The sequence below is a fragment of the Haplochromis burtoni genome, unplaced genomic scaffold (assembly GCF_018398535.1).
Source record: "Haplochromis burtoni strain Fernald_Lab_line unplaced genomic scaffold, NCSU_Asbu1 Contig_654, whole genome shotgun sequence".
In the NCBI taxonomy this organism is placed as follows: domain Eukaryota; kingdom Metazoa; phylum Chordata; class Actinopteri; order Cichliformes; family Cichlidae; genus Haplochromis; species Haplochromis burtoni.
The window spans coordinates 17,085-24,244 of record NW_024583015.1 but is presented as its reverse complement, the minus strand read 5'-3'; positions in this window follow the sequence as shown (position 1 = coordinate 24,244).

The window sequence follows — 7,160 nt, the reverse complement described above, 5'->3', positions numbered from 1 at the left end:
ATTCAGGGTCACCTGGTCCAGCCCTAACTATATGCTTTAGCAAAAAGGAAAGTTTTAAGCCTAATCTTGAAAGTAGAGATAGTGTCTGTCTCCTGAATCCAAACTGGAAGCTGGTTCCACAGAAGAGGGGCCTGAAAACTGAAGGCTCTGCCTCCCATTCTACTTTTAAATACTCTAGGAACAACAAGTAGGCCTGCAGAGCGAGAGCGAAGTGCTCTAATAGGGTGATATGGTACTACAAGGTCATTAAGATAAGATGGGGCCTGATTATTTAAGACCTTGTATGTGAGGAGCAGGATTTTGAATTCTGGATTTAACAGGAAGCCAAAACAGGAGAAATCTGCTCTCTCTTTCTAGTCCCTGTCAGGACTCTTGCTGCAGCATTTTGGATCAGCTGAAGGCTTTTCAGGGAGTTTTTAGGACTTCCTGATAATAATGAATTACAGTCGTCCAGCCTGGAAGTAATAAATGCATGAACTAGTTTTTCAGCGTCACTCTGAGACAGGATATTTCTTTTATTCTTTTTTTCTTTCTTTATTCAAATCAGGCAACAAAGTATATATCTCATTTACATTGACATAGTTTTTTTTTTTCTTCCCCTTTTCCCTTCCCCTCCCCTCTTTTTCCCCTTCCCTTCCTTCCTCTCCCCATCCTTTTTACATAAAATATAATTACCATTATATAAACAATCATATCTATGTCTATACATACACATTTATTATCCTAAATAAGTATATTCAAAGGAGGGAGAGAGGGGAAAAAAAACAAAACAAAAACAAAACAAACAACCCCCCCCAAAAAAGAAACGAAAAAGAAGAAAACAACAACACCTGCGCACACCCATGTATATAATCTTGGGGCAGATATGGGAGGAGGCCACACCTCCCAGTTTTACTTATTAAAGTAATCTATAAAGGGCTGCCAGATTAGGTAGAACTGTTTAACATTATCTCTTAATGAGAATTTAATTTCCTCCAACTGTAAATGATGCATTGTGTCTCTTAACAAAGCAGAATGAGTTGGGGGGGCTTTATTTTTCCAATTTAGAAGTATAAGGCGTCTTGCAAGCAATGTTATAAAACTCAGAGCATGAATTTGTTGATTATTTAAGTCTTTGACTGTAGCTGCACCAAATAGTGCCATTACTGGGTCTGGGGGGAGCAGTTTTTTAAAAATGTCAGACAGTTTTAAATATTTTAGACCAGTAGGTGGCGACGCTGGGGCATGTCCAAAACATATGTGACAGTGAGGCAGAATTCTGGCCACATCGATCACATCTTGAGTCCGCCCCTGGAAACATCCTTGAAACCTTGAGTTTAGACAGATGGAGCCTGTGCAGGACCTTAGGTTGTAGCAGTCCGTGCCTGCAGCAGACAGAAGTGGAGTGAACCAGTTCTTGTGCTTTGGTCCATTGATCTTCAGTGATGTTAGTAGCCAGTTCTTCACTCCAAGCATTTCTCAAGTGGTCCAGTGTAGCTGTACTGTCTATTTGCAAAAGTTGGTTGTAGATCCTAGAAATAGCTCCTTTCTTTAGCCGGTTCATTAGGAACAGATCATCTGAAACCAGCTTTTGTGGTTCATTGGGAAAGGATGGAAACGTTTCTTTAATAAAATGACGTATTTGTAAATACTTGAAAAAATCTTTTTCTATGGAAAATTTTTGCTGAAGTTGTTGAAACGAAGGAAAAAGATGATCAATAAACAGATCCTTGATTGTGTGTATCCCTTTGGAAGTCCATAGCTGGAATGTGGATCCTGAGAACAATGTGCATGCTTGATTATGGATTAATGGTGTAAAGATTGAACATTGACGCCGATGAAAATGTTTTCTAATCTGAGACCAAACTTTTAGTGAGTCAGACACTCCCGGATTTTTACATTTATGCTCACCCAGATCTGAGTTTGAATGAACCAAAGATTTAAGAGTATTAGAGAAAAAAGTCAAACTTTCCATCCGTTCCCAATCAGGTCTATGTTCCCCGCCCCAGAATGACATACAACGTATGTTACAGGCCCAATAACAGAGCTGAAAGCAAGGCAACCCCATTCCTCCTGTAATCTTGGCTCTTTGGAGAAATATCTTTTTTATTCTGGGTGTCTTCTTGTTCCAGATAAACTGAGAAATTAACTGGTCTATTTTCTTAAAAAAAGGTTTTTGTGATCAATATTGGGATACATTGAAACAAAAATAAAAATTTGGGTAAAGTGCTCATCCTAATGATATTTACTCGGACAGTAAGCGAGATGGGCAGTTTAGACAGTCTTTCCAAGTTCTGTTCAGTTTGATGGTATAAATTAATAAAATTATGTTTAAAAAGGCCAGAGAATTCACGGGTTACAGTTATTCCAAGATATTTGAAGTATTTGAGATTGTAACCTCCCTTAGTTATGCTGCAATAGACGTAGGCTGCCGGGGGATTCCCATGATGCACTGGGTGTTTCTTCTTCACTCACTATGTGTTAACAGACCTCTCTGCTTCTCTCATCCCAACCAATCACAGCAGATGGCCCCGCCCCACCCTTGCTCATAGGGGGTCATATGACTGTTGGGTTTCTCTGTATCTATTATTGTACGATCAACTGTACAATATAAAGCGCCTTCAGGCAACTATGAATTGAATTGAATTGAATTAGCTCGATGGCGGCAGGCGCTCCTTCGGTTTCTGTTTCAGCCTGACTCTCTGCGGAGCGTTGTTTCGTCCCTCTCTGAGTCTTGATGCTCCTTTTGAACGGCTGCATTAATAAATCACCTGTCCACGTGTGCGTCTGCAGGAGCTGTGGGACACGTTGTTATTGTTTGCAGCAGTTACCCCCATGACGCCGTGCTCGTGTCTCAGCGTGCCTCCTCCGGTCGGGACGTCCTCACGAGAACTTTACACACCAGCAGTTTCTGTGTTTGTCCGCCTGACAGAGGAAGCTCAGCAACCCCAACACCACGGTAACGTTAACAATCCCTGCCTGCATGTTTCCTGATCCACTCGCAGGAGATCGCACGACGCAAACACCTGCAGCTTCCTCGTGTCAGCGTCCTTGTCTTTGTGCTCTCTGCTGGTGTAGAAACATCACAGACAGGCCAGAGCTCAGACCTCTGCCGAGTCTCTGTCAGCCCACTCTGCGACCCACGGCTGTGACCGAGCCCACCTCATCCCTCTGCAGGCACACTACAGAGGGCGTAAATCCCCCCATGAGACACGTCATCACAGAGTCTCTGTTGCTAAAGGGCACATCAGCACGAGGGCTGGCAGAGGAGCTGGCAGCAAGTGGCGGCATGTGTGTGGTCCACCCTCTAACCGCCACGCTGATGTCTGGCTGCCGCATATTTGCATAACGTCGCACAGATGGAGTCTGAGAGCCGGAGAGGGAAACTGACAGCAGCACACCCTCATGTTTATTACATATATGACAGTCTGACCTCAGTCTGACCTCGGCACAAAGCTAATCTCACCCCGACCCTGCAGATATGACCTAACCTCTTCCAACAGTCGTAACTCACCTGTGCAACACTCGGTTCTTACTGCTGCACCGAGTCTGTCTGCAAGTTTCTCCTGACGTCATTGTCTGAGCTTTATTGGAAAGGACGGGCTCTGTCCCCTCTGTCCCTCTGTCCCCTCTGTCCTCTGTGTCCTCTCTGTCCCCTATGTCCTCTCTGTCTCTTTCCTCGCTGTCCCTCTGTCCTCTCTGTCCTCTGTGTCCCCTCTGTCCCCTCTGTCTCTGTCCTCTGTGTCCCCTCTGTCCCCTCTGTCTCTGTCCTCTGTGTCCCCTCTGTCTCTGTCCTCTGTGTCCTCTGTGTCCCCTCTGTCCCCTCTGTCTCTGTCCTCTGTGTCCTCTGTGTCCCCTCTGTCCTCTGTGTCCTCTCTGTCCCCTCAGTCCTCTCTGTCCTCTGTGTCCCTCTGTCCCCTCTGTCTCTGTCCTCTGTGTCCTCTCTGTCCCCTCTGTCTCTGTCCTCTGTGTCCTCTGTGTCCCCTCTGTCCCCTCTGTCTCTGTCCTCTGTGTCCTCTGTGTCCTCTGTGTCCCCTCTGTCCTCTGTGTCCTCTCTGTCCCCTCTGTCCTCTCTGTCCTCTGTGTCCCTCTGTCCCCTCTGTGTCCCCTCTGTCTCTGTCCTCTGTGTCCTCTGTGTCCTCTCTGTCCCCTCTGTCTGTCCTCTGTGTCCTCTCTGTCCCCTCTGTCCTCTGTTCCTCTCCCCTCTGTCCCTCTGTCCTCTTCTGTCCTCTGTCCCCTCTGTCCTCTGTGTCCTCTCTGTCCCCTCTGTCCCCTCTGTCCTCTGTCCTCTCTGTCCCCTCTGTCCTCTGTGTGGGGGGGGGGAGGTAGACCACGTCGCTGTACAAACGCTGGACTTGAACCAGCGTGAGTGGAGCTACACAGCCTGACGGTGGCGACGTCCACGCTGTTGTTTTCAGTCGAACAGCTGTTCATCCTCACTGAAACGTCCCGTACTGCGCATGCATGAGGCTCGTCTGCCGCTTTACTTTCCGGCACTCTGAAATGTTGCAGCAGCAGAACGTCGAGGAAAAGCAGCGAGTTTTGAAAATGGACCGACAATGAGGTGGAGTTGTTGCTGCGCGTTAAAGAATTTGAAGAAAAGCTACGAGGAGCACAGACTGTAACAGGCTGCAGACAAACAGCTGCTCTGTAACGGCCTCTGCTGTCTTATTGGTCACATGACTGCATCACATGACTGAAATGCATCATTGTTTCCAAACACCTGCGGTTACGCAGTCCACACTGCGATGGAGTGTTTTCTTTTCTTTTTTTTTTTCTTTTTTTTTTTTTGCCTGTCCCATTTGGTTCTTTAGCCGTCAGAATTGTTGTCTGAAGACCAACAAGGAGACCCAATGGATTTACTTTGCCAAATGGATCATCGTGGCATTGCCGTATTGGTCCATTTGGTCGATCTTTGTTTTTATTATTTATTATATTTTATTTTCAGATGTTACAGACGGGACAGACATGAGTGAGGGATAGGAAAGGGAGAAAGAAAGAGGAAGGAAAGGAAAAACAGAAGGGGAGAGGGACAGTGAGAAAGGGGGGGAGAAAAAAAATAAAAATCTCCTGGATCACCTGTTGAGAGAAGAATAGAAAACAAGCAAAAAAGACAAAAAAAAACAAAGCAACATACTAAACACAACACCATCGCATTAATCTAGCTAAGTGTAAACAGCAGTAAATACTAAATATTCAATGTTGTTGTGCAGCACGCAGGACAGATGTGCTTCGAAGTAGCAGCCAAGAAAGGTGTAATTTGGGTCTACGAGCAGTGAACACCCGTGTGCATACCTGTGTGGATCAGCGCGCTTGTATTCCAAAGGTTTCTCCATGTAACGATCTGCTAGGGAGTGTGGGGGGGCCACAGCCCCGTCCTCCAGGGCATGAAGCAGGTATGGAGGAGATCAAAACTCCAGACATCCAGAGGCCCCCAGAACACAAGAGACCAAGGAAGACCAACAGAGGGGCAGCCGCGCCACTGTCCCAGAAAGAGCTGAGGAGAGTCCCAGATGAGGGCTCACTCAGCAGCCGCGGAGCAGAAGCCAGGGGGAGTTGCAGTGACGCGCCCGTGAGCTCCGCCGGCCGCCAGCTGTGCCTGAGTGACCGAGCCCCAGGCCGAGAGGCCGGGGGCACCCCACCTCCGAAGTGGCCCGAGCGAGCCCCAGGCTCCAGGCCCCGATAAGCGGCCGCCAAGGAGTGAGCCGGTGTGTACCTGGACGCCCACCCCCAGACACAAAGAACCACCAACGCACCGACACCTGAGGGAGTCCGCCACTGGCAGGGGAAGTGGTGGTGGGTGGAGATAGGCCTCCAAACCTTGGAGGGCCTGAGATGTCCCCAGAGAGGTGGCGTCTGATACCCAACCTGACATATAGACACAGACATACAGGCACACACAGATACAAACATCCATTCCCACCCTCATGCTCTCATATGCACTTACTCCACACTCAACCAACGTGGAGACAGACATAAAGAGACGCTGTACACACGATCACACTCCCCAAGCGTACTCTACAAACCGGGTCTAGGTACCCTTGCCCCTGGAGGGGGGAACTGCACCCAGACCCAGGTGGTGTTACCCTTTTCCCTGCGGTGGGGAGAGGCAGACCACCCCGACTCCGTAGCAGCAGGGAGGCCCCACACTCCAGACCGCAGTCGGACGGCCAACTCCACCTAGCCCTCCCGCTCCAGCAGGTCGCAGAGAACGGGGGTGGGAGAAGACTCCAAACCTCCTGGAGTGTTTTCAAATGTATCTGCTTGGGAGAGCGTTTCCAAAACGCTGCGTTTCCCTTGACGTAACACGCCGCCTCAGTGCTGACGGGAGGCCACAACACAGAACGCGTTGGTGTGGACATGGCCTCCGTTGCTGCTGCGAGCACAGAGGCGTGCACCGATGAGCTCGCCTCACGCTCATAGGATGTCCTCTGTAGGCGGGAGCTACGCTGTCTCCAGCTGCTCCTCACTCAGGGATGGAGCCGGGACGTCAGGGAGCAGGGAGTCTGAGGTGGAGGAGGACAGGATGCCGGTGCAGGACCACGGCGGTCTGCGAGCTGCAGCGTCTGCTGAGGAGGCTCGCGTGTTTCTCTCTGCTTGTGCCGGGGCAGCTGATCAGGACCATCACACGCATCTCCGGACTCTCGAGGAGGATGCTGGTTAGACCGGCACAGGGGGCGGCGGCGCTGTCGCCTCACAGAACCAAGGTCTCGGGTTCAGTCCAGCCTGCACTCTTGCCCAGGGTTACTGGCTGATGTGTTAGTGCTGTGTCCTCACAGCGCAGCCTCACCTGTAGTCTGCTCCCTGCTGTCTGACCTTTGACCTCCACGCTGCTGTTTCAGGGGACCTCTGATTGGAGGATAATGAAGTCGAAGCTGGATGTGGCAGAGGTCAAAGGTCAGGTTTCTGTAATGACTGTGTGGACGCCATCGTTCTCATAACCGCGTCCAAAAAAACGACTTCAGATTTGACCGAAGACCAACAACCTCCTGTGAGTCTGTGTGTGTGAGTCTGTGTGTGTGTGAGTCTGTGTGTGTGAGTCTGTGTGTGTGTGTGAGTCTGTGTCTGTGTGTGTGTGTGTGTGTGTGTCTGTGTGTGTGTGTGTGTGTGTGTGTGTGAGCGTGTGTGAGTCTGTCTGTGTGAGTCTGTGTGAGTCGGTGTGTACCTCTTTGTGAACAGGT